Source organism: Staurois parvus, unplaced genomic scaffold (assembly GCF_062004578.1).
Source record: "Staurois parvus isolate SC_StPar_1 unplaced genomic scaffold, SC_StPar_1.0 ptg000368l, whole genome shotgun sequence".
NCBI classification, from domain to species: Eukaryota; Metazoa; Chordata; class Amphibia; order Anura; family Ranidae; genus Staurois; species Staurois parvus.
Genome location: NW_028318164.1, coordinates 445,713 through 457,963, shown reverse-complemented (window position 1 = coordinate 457,963; position 12,251 = coordinate 445,713). Strand labels below are relative to the sequence as shown.

Here is a 12,251-nt window from a genome sequence, read left to right as displayed (position 1 = left end):
TTTTTATTCGGAAACAAATAGATACAATGTTTCAACCGCTGTAAATGTGAAGGAACTGTCTGAGAACTGTCAGAAATAGCGGAGCTCTCTGCAGATACACTTTTTGCTGGACTGGAATTCTTCTTATTTTCATCCTACTTCTTCTTCTTCTTCTTCTTCTTCTTCATCCTCATCCTCTTCTTCTTCTTCTTCTTCATCCTCATCCTCTTCTTCTTCTTCTTCTTCTTCATCCTCATCCTCTTCTTCTTCATCCTCATCCTCTTCTTCATCCTCATTCTCTTCTTCTTCATCCTCATCCTCTTCTTCATCCTCATCCTCTTCTTCTTCATCCTCATCCTCTTCTTCTTCTTCTTCTTCTTCGTCCTCATCCTCCTCTTCTTCTTCTTCTTCATCATCCTCATCCTCCTCCTCTTCTTCTTCTTCTTCTTCTTCCTCACCATCATCCTCTTCTTCTTCTTCTTCCTCACCATCATCCTCTTCTTCTTCTTCTTCTTCATCCTCATCCTCCTCTTCTTCTTCATCATCCTCATCCTCCTCTTCTTCTTCTTCTTCTTCTTCTTCTTCCTCACCATCATCCTCTTCTTCTTCTTCTTCCTCACCATCATCCTCTTCTTCTTCTTCATCCTCATCCTCTTCTTCATCCTCATTCTCTTCTTCTTCATCCTCATCCTCTTCTTCATCCTCATCCCTCTATGGCCAGTCCTACTCTGCTCTGCCGATGCAAATGCTACTGTGGACACAATGCTAGCATAGGGGAAAAGACACAATGGGGGAGAGCTACAAGGTTCAGGTCTGGCTACTGACCCAACAATACAACAAACAAGATATACCTGTGCTGAAATCCCAATAGCTAGTACATGCATTTATCCATCAGGTGCTAAAGGGGTGTAATTAATATTAATATGTGGTTACATCCCTTTTAGCACCTGATGGATAAATGCATGTACAAGCTATTGGGATTTAAGCACAGGTATATATATTTTTGGAAAGGGTCAGGGACTTTTTTTTTTAACACAAAGTTGAGTTTTCGGTTCTATAGTCTTCAATGGAGACAATGCGGAAAAGCATGCAGTGCATTTTTTTTAATGCATTTTTTTGGTTTAATCTTCCTAGCAACTAGAAAAAAACCGTATGTACAAAAACACACCGCAAAAAGCACTGCAGAAACGCAAACTGCATAGGTGTGAACCAGCAGAAGCATGCAGTTGCAGAGCAAGTGAAGGAGCTGCAGCACAGGGCGCCTATTCAGCACGTTATCTTAAGAAATACTTACTTGGAGGCTCCAATCTGAACATCCTGCACTGGCAAGTTCTTCTTACAGAAAAAACTCCCTCAGAGCATTTTTAAGTTCATCATAATCTTTTGCAGAATTCAGATTTGCAACAAATACTGACAAATCTAACAAAAGGAGTAAAAAAAAGAAAAAAAGATTTTAACCAGAAATACCAAATACACATTAGCAAATATGGCATGAACTTTGAAATGATGGCCAACATTGAATAGAATTAGCATGTAAAGCAGGAATTTCAGCTTCATTATCTGTCCCAGAGACCCAAGGGAACGCTATTATGCTACTATACGAACACAACTTAAAGCAGAGATATACACACACCGATTTAACAGTTTCACATAAATGACATTCAGAGCATCCCATGACAACAACTGTCACAGTTGCCTGCATCTTTCAACTAAACTGTCAAGCCATTTAATGGTTGGTGTTATAACCAATCACACGCGCAGCACCATGGCAACTGCAGAACAGAGGCTAAAGCTGGCCATACATTACACAACTTTCCTATTCAATTTCCTTTAGATTTACCTTCAACTAAGACACGCAAGAGCCTTCCTGACTGCATACAAACTGAAAGTTTAGGTTTGACCGCATATGTTTTGGAAAACCTAAAGGAAATTGACACTTGCAGACTTAATACTACTGACAAGAGAAAACTCAACTGAAATTTTCTTGACACTTGTACCCCAGAAGGGCCATTATATTGCCAGGTGAGAATTCTCAAATTTTCTCAACTGGAATGCACACAGCCAATATGGATTTCCTGACATTTTCGATAATCTCTGCATCTGGATATGCATAGTACACGACAAAGGTCTATAGGTGCCAGAAAACCAAGAGTCCAGCATACATCCAGCGCCCCGAATAACGTTTCCTAAACACATCACTTCCAGAGCCAATTTTTTTAACATTTTGCGCACATTTGTACATAAAAATGCACATGAAACCCTGAAAATATTTTAAGAAGGTAAAAAAATTTTTTTAATGTATGAACTTTTTTTTTTTTTTTTTTTAAATATTTTTCAGCAAAAAACTAATGAAAACAAATGCTCAATTTCCTGGTAAAGTATAAAAAAAAAAAAAAAAAAAGTAGTGTCACCATGGTGACACTCCACTCCTAGAGTGACAGTATGTAAAAAAACAAATATAAAAAAATTAAATAGTTAAAAAAATGTTTAAAAATTATAATTTTGGTTATAAACTAATTTGGGATTTTTTTTTTACAAGAAAGATAACGGAATACATTTTGGCCAAGATTTATGATGAAATATATATTTGCAAAATTTTATAAGAAAAACACTTTTTTTCAAAATTTTTGGACTTTCATTTACATAGCAAAAAAAATAAAAATCCCAGTGGTGAATAAATACCACCAAAATAAAGCTTTATCTGTCTAAAAAAAAGGCTAAAAAATTCATATGGGTACAGTGTTGCATGACCGCGCAATTGTCATTCAAAGTGTGATAGCACTGAAAGCTGAAGATTGGCCTGGACCAGGAAGGGGGTAAAAGTGTCCAGACTTGAAGTGGTTAAATATGGCAATGCAGTTAAGTAGAGCAAAAAGGCTTTTTTTTCCCTTTTTAAATATGTTGGATAGAAGAGGAGAGGGTTACATTTATTGACCATCTGTGTCAGAGAATTCCCTTCACTTCCTTCAATGTTGCCTCAACATGAAGAGGAGATATCTTTCCAATGTGAAGGATATCCTCTCAGACAGTTGTCACAGGAAAACGTGCCCCCATTAGAAAAAGGTCTCCTGCATTCATGTTTTGGTGGCAACAAAATGTTGAATCTCTACAACGGGGACACAGACGGCAAAAAAAAAAAAAAAAATCTGACAAAAGGTTTTCTTTCATTACACAAGTAAAAAAAAAATAAAAGTTCCAGTAAAAAGAGATCTCCATTGCATGTTAAAAACAAAGTTATCACATTTATGGCACATCAGCAAACATCAGTCATCAAAGATCAGTATTAAGTCCCAAAATTGTTCATCATTTGTGCCAACAATTCATAAGACAGCAGGCAGCTTACCCTCCTCTTCAGACTCCTCCTTTCCAGGTTTCTTCCCTTGAGGCATTTTGGCAGGAGCTTTCTTGGCAACAGGTTTTTTCTCTTCTTCAGATTCATGTAAAGAATAGAATTCCATTAACACACCAAACCAAATTTCAGTGACACCATCTCTCTATTAGATATCTAGTATTGTAAGAGTGGGAGGAGCCATCCACTATGTCCATGTCTCCTTCCCCTGTAATCCCAGGGCGCGGCCATGGAAACAGAGGTGACCCGGAAGTAGAAAAGAGGGCAGCCTGTCACTTCAGGTGTCCTCAACCCACAGAGCGCCGCCTCTTTCTCTATGATTTGCCTCCTGTTCTCCTCCCCCTAGGTGGAGACCCGCCCCTTCCATCACGGCAGATGAGGATTCTGATCCCGCCTCTTCTCCGCCCCCTCGAAGAGTTCTACACCATACTCCTCCCCCCAGGCGGAGTTTCGGTCTTTTCCCCACTCTCATTTAGAGAGGTACCACGCCCCCACATTTATGGAGGTGAAAGCCACCCCCTCTAAAAAGTTCAATGGGAGGACATAGAGATGCCGCCCCAAAGCTTTGTCGCCCCGCCCCCATGCTCTGATGCCACGCCCCCGTTTTCTGAGTGGTAGGTTGCAAAGTCCCCGCCCCTCTCATTTGCATAAATGTTGCAGAGGATTGTGGGTATGTTGGTGTGTGATCTGGGGATGGGGGCTGAGCGGTTGTGTGTAATGTATGAGTACGGTATTCGGTGTAAGAGGTATACATTATTCATAATAATACATCCACACATACATCACAGCAGACACGTCTAGGAATAAAGGGAATGAAATGGACGGGCTCTCCATGATGTGACCCGCACAGATCCTGGAAGGGTTTATATAGAACAGGACACACCATGGTAATCAGCTGAGGGACGGCTTACTACCAAGGCTATGTGCACACCTTGGGGGGGTGTGAGGCCAGAACCAATCACTGGTGAGTCCAGAACCAATTGGTGTCCAGAACCAATCACTGGTGAGTCCACCAAGACCACATGACATGAGAAGAGCAACAAACGAAAAGAGAAGAAAAAGAAGAGATGTTGTCATGTGGGACCTTGGAGGGTGGTGGAGGTGATTGGCTGCCTGGCAGAGCAAGTCTGCGGTGTGAGATGGAGGCGCCCCACTGAAGAGTGAAGAAATGCGTGCGTGTGGGCGCTACCAGAACCCGATTCAGACTACTCTCCCTTCCCTCACCAAACTTTTACTTCACCACAGCATGTGAGGGTGCTGCACGACCCGATTCAGACTACCTTCCCCTCCCCCACCCTCATTATTCATCACGGCATGTGGGGGCGCTACATGACCCGATTCAGACTACTCTCCCCTCCCACACCATCATTACACTCCGCCACGGCATGTGGGGGCGCTACACCACCCGATTCAGACTACTCTCCCACCCTCATTACACTCCGCCACGGCTTGTGTGGGCGCCACACGACCCGATTCAGACTACTCTCCCCTCCCCCACCCTCATTATACTCCGCCACAGCCCGAGGGGGTGCCACACGACCCGATTCAGACTACTCTCCCCTCCCTCATTATACTCCGCCACGGCTTGTGGGGGCGCTACAGAACCCAATTCAGGCTACTCTCCCTTCCCCCACCCTCATTAATCTCCGCCACAGCCAGTGTGAGCACCACATAACCCGATTCAGACTACTCTCCCCTCCCCACCATCATTATACTGCACCACGCCCACTCTCCCCTCCCCCACCCTCATTATACTCCACCACGGCTTGTGGGGGTGCTACACAACCCAATTCAAACTACTCTCCCCTCCCCCATCCTTATTATACTGCACCACGGCCTGTGGTGGCACTACACGACCCAATTCAGACTACTCTCTCCTCCTCCACCCTCATTATACTCCGCCACGGCCTGTGTGGGCGCCACACGGCCCAATTCAGATGACTCTCCCCTCCCCCACCCTCATTATACTGCACCATGGCCTGTGGTGGCACTACACGACCCAATTCAGACTACTCTCTCCTCCTCCACCCTCATTATACTCCGCCACGACAAAACCACTTCTTCGGTTCCAAGACCTTCCATTCTCAACCAGTGTTCCATGGAACCCTGGGGGCTCCTCCAGAGGTTAAGAGTCCTTTGAATTGTGGCTGAATCTGATGGTGCCTGAATAGTTCTGGACCCAATGCCTATTTGAAGAGCCAACAGCAGGACACCAAAGATCTTTTTAACAGTCTGTAAGAGTGGCCTGCTGACCACCATTGTAGGGGGCAATCTTCCAAATGACTACCACTAAAAGGGGGGTGCGAATTCTTCCCACTGGCCACCAATGCAAGGGCCACTCTTTCAAATGATTACCACTAAAAGGGGCAAAATTCTTCCCACCGGCCACCAATGCGAGGGCCGTTCTTCCCACCGGCCACCAATGCGAGGGCCGTTCTTCTCACCGGCCACCAATGCGAGGGCCGTTCTTCCCACCGGCCACCAATGCGAGGGCCGTTCTTCCCACCGGCCACCAATGCGAGGGCCGTTCTTTCCACCGGCCACCAATGCGAGGGCCGTTCTTCTCACCGGCCACCAATGCGAGGGCCGTTCTTCTCACCGGCCACCAATGCGAGGGCCGTTCTTTCCACCGGCCACCAATGCGAGGGCCGTTCTTTCCACCGGCCACCAATGCGAGGGCCGTTCTTTCCACCGGCCACCAATGCGAGGGCCGTTCTTCCCACCGGCCACCAATGTCAGGGCCATTCTTCCAACAGGCCACCAATGAATTAATTTTAGCAAGGGTTTCCTGAAACCTGAAAATTATTTCAAGGATTCCTCGGGTAAAACTCTTGAGAAAGTCTGTCTAAGAGTTTCACAAAGATGCTCAGCATTTATATTCACAACTTAGGTCACCTCACCCTGATTGCCATGGAACATGGAAATGTGGATTGTCCAAGAGCAGGATGTGGGTGTGTGAAAGTGGCACCATCCTGTCCTAGTTACATAACCCCATTGTTGGTGTCAGGAAACCTTTATAGTCGTTAGCTCCTCCATTTACATCGGCTGATAGTGTGAATTGTCGTCAAATCGCTGGGGCATTATATGTGGTAGTAAGATGGTGAAGAAGGCCACCCACCCAGTGGTGTATTTAGGTTTTGTGCTGCCCTAGGCAACACTAACATCATCCGACCCACGGACACCGACCAACACCAACCCCCCCACCCCCTTGTCCCTCTCGTGGAGAAAGCCTGACATTGACCAACAACACCCTTGCCCCCCACCTGGGAGAGCCTTCCACTACCACCCCCCACCCTGGCAATAGGGAGAAAGATACTCATCTTCATCTCTGGACATCACCGGGAACGAGAGTCAGGCTCTACATACACCATTAACCACTTCCAGTCCGGACACTTTCCCCCCCTTCCAGTCCGGACACTTCCCCCCCCTTCCATTCCGGTCACTTTCACCCCCTTCCACTCCGGACACTTTCACCCCCTTCCACTCCGGACACTTTCACCCCCCCTTCCAGTCCGGGCACTTTCCCCCCCTTCCAGTCCGGACACTTTCCCCCCCTTCCAGTCCGGACACTTTCCCCACCCTTCCACTCCGGACACTTTCCCCCCCTTCCAGTCCCGGCAATTTCACCACCCTTCCACTCTGGACACTTTCCCCCCCTTCCAGTCCGGACACTTCCCCCCCCCTTCCATTCCAGACACTTTCACCCCTTTCCAGTCCGGACACTTTCACCCCTTTCCAGTCCGGACACTTTCACCCCCTCCCAGTCCGGACACTTTCAACCCTTCCAGTCCGGACACTTTCAACCCTTCCAGTCCGGACACTTTCACCCCCTGCAAGTCCGGACACTTTGTCCCCCTTCTAGTCCGGACACTCCCCCCCCCCAATCTTCAGCTTTCAGTGCTGTCACACTTGGAATGACAATTGCGTGGTCATGCAACACTGTACCCATATGAATATTGTAGCATTTTTTTAGACAGATAAAACTTTATTTTGGTGGTATTTATTCACCACTGGGATTTTAATTTTTTTGCTCTATAAATGAAAAAGTCCAAAAATTTTGAAAAAAAGTGTTTTTCTTATAAAATGTTGCAATTAAATATTTCATCATAAATCTTGGCCAAAATTTCTTCCGTTATCTTTTTAGTAAAACAAAAAAAAATAACCCAAATTAGTTTATAACCAAAAATTATAATTTTTCTCAATTAATTTTTGTTTTTATTATTTACATACTGTCACCCTAGCAGTACAGGGTCACCATGGTGACACTGTACTACTTGTGGGGGGTGATGAAGATGTTTTTTTTTGTTTTTTTTACACTGAATGCTCTTACTCCCATAAATCTGTAAAAGCAATCATTTCTCCTCTCTGGCTGCATTCCTGCAGCCATTGAGAAATGCTGTGTGCGCTGTGATTGGTCACAGCTTGTCACATGGTACAAGGCTGTTGTGAATGGCCCTGTACCATGTGACCTCTGTGATACATCACAGATTTCACACGTAGTAAGCAATAATGTCAGAAGTGACATCTTGCTTACTACTCTGCATTTGATCACTGATTTGCCACTCACTGATCACATGATCACACAGAGATCCCATACAGCGATCGCAGTGCCGCTCACTCCCGGCAGCGCTCCCATCTGGTCGTTTATGGACATGGTCCGGACGGGAAGAAGTTAACGGGTTAATTTGCTGCATGTACGCGCCCTAAACTGAACTTCACTGTATTTTTCATGGAAATTTTAGCTTTGCGCTAATGTCGTGGGACGCAGAAACTTGGATCGGCCGCCATCTTGTTCTCCGAGGTCTTTGCTTTCAGGAAACACATCATGGCGGGAGGTTTCATCTGACCTATCAGGACTAAAACGCAAATCCAGCTCCGGCGGGGGAAAGGGTTCATCCTGATTGGTGGTTATAGGTGTCAGGGCTCCGCCCCTGCGGTACGGTGCACTCCCCTGACTGTCCGCAGCTTGTAGGAGGAACGCGGAGGAGGACAGGGGTCTCCGGAGGAAGGGGGAGCCCCAGACACATCTCTAGAGACAGAGAGAGAGGGAGAGGAATTAGTGAGAGGTCACAGAGTATACCCTGCATGAGGAGCTCCGCCTTCACTGGGAACATGCTGCTTCCTCCAGGAGAAGGCTCTGTGTACACAGAATGGAGGGGCAGTGAGGGGGCACCGCCCTATTCACTGTCTACCACACCGGAGTCTCACCTCTGCCGCTGCAAACAGCTGCCTGAGTGCCACTGTAGCGGCAAGATCTGTCTCCCATGAAGCAACTGCTCATGTCCCGGTTTTAGGCATAAGAAGCCGATCGCGGTCTGTAGTACGGAGCTGCCACAGTTAACCCGTTTTAGGCTGGATTACACTTACACGCATCGCTGAAGCTGATCCCTCGGATCACTAGGCGCCGACGACGCTCCCGCAAGATGGTTCTAAGCTGCGTATTGGGGAGCATCAAGGATCGGAGAGAGGGCAGTTACATTGGGGAGGGGGGTTGTTACATGGGGAGTACAGTCACATGTGAGGAGTACAGTGACATGGGGGGAGTGAATGACATGTGGAGGGGATCAGTGACATGTGTGGGCCATAACATGTGTGGAGGGGCAGTGAAATGGGGGGGAGCATGACATGCGGAGGACAGTGACATGTGGGGGGCCAGTGACATGAGGGGGGTGAATTGGCATGGGGAGGACAGTGACATGTGGGGGGAGGACGGGGGCATGACATGGGTAGGACAGTGACATGTGGGGGGAGGACAGGGGGGGCGTGACATTGGGAGGACAGTGACATGTGGTGGGGTCAGTGACATGAGAGGGGGAAGTGACATGGGGAGGACAGTGATATGTGGGGGCCGTGACCTGGGGAGGACAGTGACATTTGGGGGGGGTCAGTGGCATGGGGAGGACAGCGACATGAGAGGGGGGCATAACATGGGGAGGACAGTAGTGAAGTGCTATATACCATAACCTTATAATAAAAAGTGCAACAATGTGCGCCAACATATAGTGTCAAACCTACAAATACATACAAAACCAATCAAATCATTTTCATAAATAAATTTCATAAATCACACTTAAAGTGATACGTGCAAAAAAAAGTGACCAAATTATGTGTATATACCAAATATACACATATATTTCACTCTCCAATAAATACTAATATGTGCAATAAATGATTAAACAACCCCTATCACAAATTATATACCAAACTTAAAGTGATAAGTGCAAAATAGTGTCCAAACTGATACAAAATGAGTATAAAATCACAAAAAGTGGTGGTGTGAACCTCCTGCGCTCCTAATCTTAAATATATATCCTGTTATGAGAAGCTGCTAACATTAAATCATATACCCGTGATCTGTGGTTTAACTGGTTGCCGACCAGCCACAGTGTTTTTACTGCGGCAAGGCGGCACCTCTGCGCAGAGCGACGTTAAAAACAGCGCTCTGCAAAACAGGTAGGGGGCCCGCACAAGGCGCGTGCCCACCCTACCCGCCTCGCTGATTGTGGTTTCCATCACCGGGTTTCGGCGGGTCACAACCCTCCGAGTCTCGGCGATTACAGGCAATCACTGACAGAGAGCATGGCTGCAGTGTTTACACTGCAAGTCTGCTATCTGTCAGTTCCGAGCACACAGCTGATCCTGAGAGAAGAGTTTATCTCTCCAGATCAGTGTCCTGTGAAGCATCCTAACACCCCCCCCCTGATCACTGTATTGGTGTCACTGGGGATGTCAGTGACCCCAAGTCAATTCCCCCTCAGTGTCAAAATGTCCGCCGCAGTCCCGCAATCCCGCCGTAGGTCGCTGATCACTGTCATAAATTGCTGATCACCACCATAAGTCTCTGATCGCCATTATTAGTATAATAAAAAAAAAATCCCAGTATCTTTCCCGCCATTTGTAGACGCTATAACTTTCACGTAAACCAATTAATTTACACATATTGGGACTTTTTTTTAGCAGAGACATGTCGCAGAATACATTTTGGCACAAATTTATGACTAAATTTGATTTTTACATTTTTTACTGGACATGTTTTATAGCAAAAAGTCCAAAACATTGTTTTTTTTTCTCAAAATTGTCAGCCTTTTTTTTTATAGCGCAAAAAATAAAAAACGCACAGGCGATGAAATACCACCCAAAGAAAGCTCAATTTGTGGGGAAAAAAGGATGTAAATTTAATTTGGGTGCAGTGTTGCATGACTGCGCAATTGTCAGTTAAAATAACACAACAACGTAACACAAACAGCTTCTGTGACCGCCCTATAGCAGAAATACTACTACAGTGCGGCATGGGTGCGCAAAATCACAAATATATATACGTGATTCGTGCTCCCGTGGATTTCACGCCCCTCCCAGGTAGCGTCAGATTGCCCATCAGTACACCAGTCATCACATTTAACCCCTTGATTGCCAGGAGCACACTCATGCACAATAAACCTCCATTGCTAGTATAGTGTCTGAACGGGTCAATATCTTTGATTAGATCAGCATTATACCAGCATTCACATTAGTATAGCGTCCCCAAAAACGCAGCGTTAGCGGGATCAGCCCCGGCACCTGCCAACACCTGCGTTTAGCCCCTACGCTTACCCCCCCTTCTCCCCCAGCAAGTGCAGTGTCAGTAGGTCACTGTCACTTGATACATTGCACACAAAACCGCAGTGTTCGCAGAATCAGGCCTGATCTCTGTTAGCACTTGCCGGTAAATTTTGATGACTCTCATATGCAGCAGAGTGCCAGTCGTAGTGCCACGCTACCTATTGGTGAACTGGCGAGTACCAGCGGTCTAGTACATCCTGGTCTTTCACATACCTCCGTGATTTTTGGAGCTGTTTTTCACAGAATATCTGTATGCGTTGATTGTGGATCAAAGCAATTTATATGCACAACAATTTATCGATGCCAACCCAAATTCAAACCTTGCCAGACCATTCGCATGGAAACTCATTACGGTTTTTGAATTTACATTTTTTTGGGGCCTAGCCAACATGGGCATTACTAAAAGAAATGAATTGCAGTTGTATTGGTCCGCAGACCCGATTCATCATATGCCGTGTTCTCTGCTGCCATGGCCAGGCATAGATATGAGAGTATAATGTGTTTTATGCATTTCAGCGACAATACACTCTGTCATCCTCGGGGTAACCCTGAATTTGACCGGCTCCACAAAATTCAGCCCCTCGCAAATCACCTTAACCAAAAATTTGCAGATGTCTATACTCCCCAGCAAAACATCTGCGTTGATGAGTCCCTCGTTCATTTTTCTGGCCGCCTTGCAGTCAAACAATTTCTCCCCAGCAAGCGTGCCAGATATGGGGTCAAGATGTAGAAGACCTGTGAGAGGGCGACAGGCTATACTTATAAGTTTTGGATTTACGAGGGAAAAGATAGTCACATGGAGCCCCCTGGATGCCCAGACTACATGGGGAGCAGTGACAAGATAGTTGTCATCCTTTTTCCATATGGGGTACCACTTATACAGTACGTGGACAATTTTTTTTTAAGCGTGCCACTATTTAGACATTTGTTCAATCTTGGAACTGGCACTTGTGGCAAAGTGTGACCTAATGTGTGCCCACCATTAGAAGTGGGTGGATGCAGGGCGGTATATTCTAATGGTGGGCATACCACACACTTTTTCTGGCAGAGATTTCTTCTCATTTTTTCATTCAGTCCACAGGCTACATACAAAAAAAAAAGAACATAGTATATATACCCAACAAGGACTAGCGACGTACTGGTACATCACTGGACTTTGAATGGTTATACCAGGATGATGCCTACAGCTGCAGGCATCATCTTGGTATCGTTTTTTTCAGCCGGCGATCGGCTTTCATGTAAAAGCAATCCTAGTGGCTAATTAGCTGCAGGATTGCTTTTACAAGCAGCGGGAGATGATGCCCCCCTCCCCTGCTGCCTTCCA

The 12,251-nt window shown here is 46.1% G+C and overlaps 1 non-coding gene across 1 annotated transcript; it reads right to left on the bottom strand.

The window, feature by feature from the left end:
* Positions 1-3,227: 3,227 nt before the first annotated feature.
* LOC149456225 (small nucleolar RNA SNORD82) lies at positions 3,228-3,293 on the bottom strand. The gene has a single exon (XR_016313942.1). It is a non-coding gene; the product is annotated as a small nucleolar RNA SNORD82 (small nucleolar RNA).
* Positions 3,294-12,251: the final 8,958 nt, after the last annotated feature.